This window comes from Schistosoma haematobium, chromosome 6 (assembly GCF_000699445.3).
Source record: "Schistosoma haematobium chromosome 6, whole genome shotgun sequence".
NCBI lineage: Eukaryota > Metazoa > Platyhelminthes > Trematoda > Strigeidida > Schistosomatidae > Schistosoma > Schistosoma haematobium.
In genome coordinates, this window is record NC_067201.1 from 9,689,556 (window position 1) to 9,697,699 (window position 8,144).

The following is an 8,144-nucleotide window of genomic DNA, read 5'->3' on the forward strand; positions in this document are numbered from 1 at the left end:
GAACGAAACGGCCGTACAGTGCTTCCAGGTTTTCAATGATGATCTAACGTCAATCGGTTCATGATCTCGATCAAAAATATTAATATGCTTCTTTTTTTTATAAAAAAAATCTTATTTTACAAAACTAGAAGGAACATGTATTCAGTTTTAATATGAATCTACAGGACCTTCTCTATTCCATCAACATTGTTGATTATCTTTGTAACTATGACTAAATAAGTAATACACTATGTCTAGGTTTATATTATTTTGCTTATTTCTCAATATTTATTTGTCTAATTTTAATGACCTAACAACAAATTAACATATTCACATTTGTTTATTGAATAGTAACAGAACAATCATTATAAACAATAATCATATATTTTTCAATACATGAAAACTTTCTTTTCCCAAAGATTATCACTATCATTATTTATTTATTTCAATACACATACATTATGGATCAATAAAGACCTGATCTTTGCAAGAAGTACAATTTTTTATTTTTAATGAACACAGTCCCCTCCCCAGAGAAATTTTTCTTTAACAAAAATGACCTTGTACTTTGAATTTGTTCCCATCTGTTCGTTTACTATTGTAGATAAACGATAAAATGATGGCAATAATTTGAAATAATAATTATAATAAGAGATGTACTCTATACATACATACATACATACATTAAACACGATAAGTAATGATAATCATAATTCTACGCCTAATCTATTTAACATTTCCATACAGTTTCATTGACTATAATCTTATTTAACTACTTCATTGAATCAATTCTATTCATTGTCATTTATGAATTAGGTCAGATAGAGTTCAAAATAAAGGATAAAATAATAATAATAATAATTCAGCTATTTTTTTGTTCACGTGTACAGTTAGTTACACCATTGTTTTATGATTAGTGATAGAAGTCTACAAAAAAAGTTCAAACAATTGACAGGGGAGGGGGAGATATAACTATTGTGAAAGAAATTTATTACCAAATATAATTTAATCTTGTACTACTACTAATAATAATAATAATCATGATAACAATACTAATAACTAGGGAACTGGTGTGTATTTTTAATGATGATTTGTTTACTAAAATCTGTTTTCTGTTTATTTATGTATTTTTATAAATATATACGCCAAATAATAGAATTGTTGTAACTATATACTTTAATTCTATTTTAGCATAGATATAAACTACTGAAGAGTTTTATACTAAGACGAAACGGTCGTCCAGTGTTTCCAAGTTTTCAATGTTGATCTAACATTAATCTATTCATGATATCAATGTAAATTGAACATTCTGTACAACCCTATACTGATTACTAGGATTTGTTATAACTCTACCTGACAAGTAGTTAGTTAATTGAACTCAACAAAGTACTAATTTTACTGAACTCCAGGTTGAAACTAGTAAATAGGAAGTAAAGTATATGATCTTATATGAACTTCGTACGTTGTAACAATTGCGATAGTTTAATGTCCAACAAAATCTTAGCACGAATTCAGTAAGTTCGGTTGAGTTTTGCAAACTTGGGTGACTTGTGATATAGGTAAGATGTCTATCCGTCAATAAAGGAACAATTACACCGTCCAGTTATTCGTTCTCTTCTATTTAATGGTTTTCAAATGTGGACATTAAGAATGATGGGATATCGGTAGATTATTAATATTTAATCATCGGTAACTTCAGTACATTCTTCGTATATTTGGGGACTACTGAGTGATCAATATTGAGATTAAACTCAATGTACATTGAGGAAATCATCAAACTGCATTAAGAGGCACTTCCCAACTTTGAATCCTGAAAGGACGAGGAAAAGAGGGAAACTAAAGAACACACTGCGCAGACATCAAAATGATAAATAGCAACTGGAAAGAACTGGAAAGGATTGCTCCGAACAGAGTTGGATGGACAATGTTGGCGGGCGGCCTATGCTCCTTCACGAGTGGTAATGGGTGTAAGTAAGAGTAAACTAAGTGAATATGGCAAATCGGCTAAATAATCATCATATCTTCAGTGATTAAGGTGATTAGAATATATGTATTACATATGTCCAACCACTATCTACCTCAACACATAACATTTGCTGATATCAGGAGCGGAGCGGAAGAAATATAGAGGTTCCTAAAACAAGACATACAATCACTCTAAGTTGTCGAATACATAACTGAGTTATGTTATTTCAGATTAGCTTGTTAGGGTTTGCGCTACTATCATAACCAATAGTTGAAAACGTCAAATGATAAGGGTGAGAACTAGTCAAAATGGCGTAGATCTATCCACTTTTCACTTTAAAATGTTCACTCTTTTTATTTCACAGATCCATTATTTCTTCATGAATTTTCTTTCACAATCACTGATACAAGTACTACTTTGACTATTCTAGTATTTTCTTCATAATTTCATTCCACAGTATTGATATATTGTGATAACTTGTACTTACGTATATAGTTGTCATGTTATTAATTGATAGTTAACACATCCCTATACATTGGAAAGTCTGTTGGGATCGATCATTTTATTTTTTAGAAGAAAACATTTCAAAATCTGATTGAATTAGGTCATTACAAATAGGATACGTCTAAGAGACGATTCATAAACCAATCTGTTTATTTATTTATTTACTTTTTAAATCTTTTTTTTTTAAGGTATATAACTCTTTTGTTTCTTTTGTTTTTTAATCTTCATTTTAGTCTCCACCTATATATATTTAAGTCTGTGTTATTTTCTGTCTGGCTAGTCATGGATATTATTATTATTATTTCACTGACTGCATTAATAATTATCTCCAAGTATCTTATTATGATAATAAGTAAATGAATTAACATTTTTCTCTAGTAAAGTTTACGATTTCTTGTCTGTTATTACGCATTAGTCAGTTGCTATGCTACATTATATATATAATGTTATATACACTGGTATGATCTGTAAGTGAACAGGATCTGTGTTTTTACATCTATTTTTATTTCTCCTGATATTTCTATACATTTATCTACGTATGTTTCTGTGTGGATCAGATCAAGAAAGTGGAATATTTTAAATTGAATCTTGTTGATAAGTCATAAATTTCAATTTTATTTATTTATCTTTCTCTCTCTCTCTCTCTCTCTCTCGTTTAAACATATTCACTATGTGTCTCTTTCCCATCTATAGTATTGTACCTATTGCCTAAAGGGTTCATATATAGATACATAAAAAGTATCTTAATAATTTGTAAACTTCAGACTGACTTACATTTATGGAAATTATTTTGTTTCTTGGGTCACTACTACTACTACTATTGTCAGACTGAAACAGTAATTTCAGTAGTATTAGTAATAGTAATAAATAAGATTAAAAGGTCAATCATGTTGATAATAATAATAATAATAATAATAATTGTCAACATTTCTAGACATATTGAAAAATACATGTATATACACTACTAACAACTGCATAATTGTTAATAATTAAAATAAATTAAATAAAACAGTGTTTATCAGTGAACAGTTACAGAATAAATTTACTTGGTGTTACGATTGCAATTGATCAGTCTCTTTTGCATCCTAAATAGGACGACACGCGTGTCCTGGGTTCCACTGCTAGCCACTAATCATCTTTGCTTATAAAGCTTGTGACTTAAGGCTGTATCGAGACAATCTGCACAGGATGCACATATACCAACAAGAGACTGATCGATTGAAGTCTTAAATAACAATGGGAAGATACAAGTGGATTTAAAACTTCATCCCATTGCACAAGCAGGTGGCCATCAGAACTCAGTAGTTAAGTGGATAGCGCGTGAAGCAAACGGTACTGGCTTCGAGTCCCGGAGCGAACGTCGACTCCGAGATGCAGGTACGTCCAGCTGATGAGTCCCAACTAGGACGATATGCGCGTCCTGGATTCCCCTGCTAGCCACTATCCATATTTCGCTACAGAATAACATTTTTTACATTAAAATTACAAATTATTGTCAACTTATTGTAGTCTATTAAAATAATCCATTTTAAAACTGTTAATATATGAAGCTCCCCGTTGATGACGTTAAGAATTCCAGTTTATCGATCTTGTTTGGCATATGTACACTTTAAGCTGATAGCCTCGTTATGGTTATTAATTCACAAGTATTTACGTGAAAATGAATCTTTTGATACGATAGGTTGTAGAATTTTCATATTTTGAATCACTAAATGATCTTAAGTAGACTGCCATAGAAAATGAGGAAGGTATAAGCGTTTGTTTTGTGCTAGTATAGAACCCTACAGTGGTAGTGAACACAAATGATCCTGCATCCGAGGATCGAACCCATATCCCAGCTGTTGAAGTATTAATAAGCTGTGACCAATGGAATTCAAGCATGTTGGATGCGAGATAGCTATCCGCCATAGGAAATTGAACATAGTCACCTAGTAAACTGTAGTGGATTACAAAACACTTGAGAACTATAAGTAAGCATCCGTAAAATTCCCTTGCTAATATTTTAAATAGGGTTTTATCATGCTCTGTTGTCGTATATGCCATCCTGGTTAGACTATCTTGAGAGCAGGTTATATTACAAGTTTTAATGTACTCAGTCTGTGGTTAACTGCCGAATTCAGTAAGCGCGTTTCACCGCCGTTGTAAAACCTAGTAACCAGCTGAACCCAGTAACTCAGTGGATAACGCATTGAGTGTTTGGTGCTAAAGATACTGGGTTCAAGTGAGTTAAACAACTGGATCATCAATCCATTCAAGTTTCAATATTTATATGATTTAGTTGAAAGTGTTTTGTTGAGACTGGTTTAATTTGGTAGTTGTACTAGTTATACATTAATATCAATTAGGATATAATTTAAAATTAAGGAATACTAGACATTCGTTTCAGAGTAATATGGAACTTCTTAGCAGTGTGCACCTGCACGCAGCCCTCACCGATTGGATCCAGGGCCTACATATCTATTGAAGAATGCCTAACCATTAGAATTATTGGGTCAGCGTTCAATGATGTGATCTTAGCTTCAAACAAGTTTTAATACACTGCTACGATTATTTATGTCACTGATGACAATTGTTTTAATGCTGGCTAGTCCGAAATCGTTACTTCACAATGAAAATGACACAAGGAAGAAAAACATACAATATCATCCTTAGACGTATTTTAACTATTCTTAACATTTAAATCTACAATTGACTGATCACTGAATAGCGACCAATCTCAAGCTTATTCAGTACTTTCTTAGGGGTGATCGAATTCTGTTAACCAAATTGGAATGTGACCAATAGTTTGAATGACTCGACATCAGGTGAATTGTATTTAGATGTTAGTTTGTTAAATGTATTCAGCTATAAATATTGCTTGACCTAGATTTCGTGCTAACTGGGACTTGTTAGGAAGGCATACTAGCAAATTTGTTGATGACTAATACTTCCTTTGATATTTGAATTAGCGCTATCCAGGATCAAATAAACATGGTATTAGTCACTAATCAATGGTTCATCAATTATAAATACCTCACTCACACTAGAAGTCATTTATATCTTGAATGAAACCCGATAATACCAATTGGAATCCCACAGAGAGTATTCACTTTCTCAAGACTATAAGTAAACCTTCTTGACTAAGGTCAACTGGTGTAAAAACAGGTCAAATCTGGTCTTTTGTTAACTCCCTTTAATTATCTAACACAAAAATATTAATATCTTCACTTCTGATAAATTAAAAACAAACAAACAAAAAAAGATATTCACATTATACGATCAGTTACTAGTTAGATCTCCTGATGATAATCAATTCATTGTAACAAAAATTCATTCAATAAATAGACATATTAAAGTAGAATATAATAATCAGTTAATTTTTTGTCTTTTGTGTAACATTAGCTACCTGTTGTTTTGATGAAAGTTAAGAAAAAAAGGTGTATAAATTACACAAGCAAAAAAAAATAAGTCAATGAAGAAATGGATTCACTAGTGTCAAGTTAATGAACTGATCTTATTCTATGTTCTGAACTCAAATTGTATTTTATAATTACCAGGTTATACCTACATTAATAAAACTACTACTACTACTACTACTACTACTACTACTACTACTACTACTACTACTACTACTATTGCCAATTACTCAGCTAGTGGAATATTAACTTGTCCCTTCCCCTCCCCCACCAAAGTAATTCAGATTTGAGGTTAAAATAAGGTCACAGATTGTTGATACATTGAAAAAAAATTACCTTTAATTCAAAAAAATAAATAAAACCTTACATCAGTTATCATAACTATATTCTGTCTAAATTATTTAACTCTCATTGAACTATGGAGAAATCTATGTTTTAGACTAAATTGTTTACTAAATATTTGATTAAATTTGATGTTCATTAGTAGTAGAATTGAAGATAGGTGTTTCGACCTATTAGGAACTTGTCAGGTTGATGTAGATATTAGCTATTGTTCAACTTTACTAAAAACATCTGTAAGTAAATAATAATATTGAAATAGTCCACTAAGGATGAAGATATAACAATCAAGACTGATCAATTATAGTGTTTAATATCTGTTATAACTTGTCAATTGAATGTTATTTGTTATATATGATCATCGTTGATTGTTATGTCGGAAACTCTTATCATTTATACTTGAAACGAGGGACCTTTGCAATTCCCACGACGCGAAAGTAAAAATACAAAGACTGGTATAAGTGAAGATTTATTGACCACCAAAACACGACGACGACGGCCCTATTCGAAAATACACTTATTTATATATTGATTATACAATATCAACTACTGAAAAATTCAAATCCTTCAAATAACCGTGAAATATCATTCACGTTACTTATCGATATGCTTTAATTATGTAAAAAAATAAGTAATTCAGATATTACTAAATAGATTCGATTTTTAGCGAAATGCTATTTTGATTAGAGTTTTATTCGACTGACTGACTGGTCAAAAGATTTCGTTAATTTAAAAGCGCATGATAATTACATTTCAAGTAGTTGCGTTAGTAGTATACTTTGTTTGCAATTACTACTTGCTTACGCCTGTTACTCCTAATGGAGCATAGGCCGCCGACCAGCATTCTACAACCCACTCTGTCCTGGGCCTTCTTTTCTAGTTCCATCCAATTCTTGTTCATTTTCCCATGTCTATCTCCATTTCCCGGCGTGTTGTGTTCTTTGGTCTTCCTCTTTTCCTTTGGCCTTGAGGATTCCATGTGAGGGCTTGTCTTGTGACGCAGTTGGGTGCTTTCCTCAATGTGTGTCCTATCCACTTCCAGCGCTTCTTCCTGATTTCTTCCTCCGCTGGGATCTGCTTTGTTCTCTCCTACAGTACGTTGTTGCTAATAGTGTCCGGACAAGGGATCTGAAGTATTTTGCGTAGACAACTGTTAATAAACACCTGTATTTTCTGGATGATGGCTTTTGTAGTTCTCCAGGTTTCCGTTCCATACAGTAGAACTGTCTTGACATTTGTATTGAAAATCCTGACCTTGGTGTTGGTTGACAGTTGTTTTGAATTCCAGATGTTCTTCAATTGTAAGTATGCTGCCCTTGCTTTACCGATCCGCGCTTTCACATCTGCATCTTTGTTAGCAGTACATGATAATGAATAATAAAACCTTTAAAACAAAGGAAATCTCCTAAGTACTATTCATTAAAAACCTGATAGTGAACACATTTTGTAGAAAAAATGTGAAAATTATGTTATCCCATTGATAGGAGTTGATCCTTGTTATGGGTTCGGTTGACTAAACGAATTACCTATTCTTTCTAGTGAGTCATCAATAAGTATGAAAATTAAGCTTATCTTCCCAAAGTCACCTAGTTCAAATAATAATCATGTACTCTTGGACAGATTGATAAGGCCCTGTAGTGAGAAGCCTAGATCAACTCCTTCAAACAGTTCGTTGTTACCCAATATTGTGAATATAAACCACTTAAATATGACTAAATAGTTTAAAGTTAGTATAAATGCTTTTATGCTGTGACTGAATCAAACTTCGAGGTCACCTTTGTTTACCATGCATGAAATTTTGTCATAAATTCCTAATGGTTGCCTTAGATCAGTCTCCATAAATCCCCATAATGACAATCAACAAGTGTTTAATGGTAATTGATTTAGAAAAATACTTCCTGGAGTTCTAGTTAGAAGTCATGACTAGTGGAGTTGAACACTACCGAATGTAAGACAGTAGA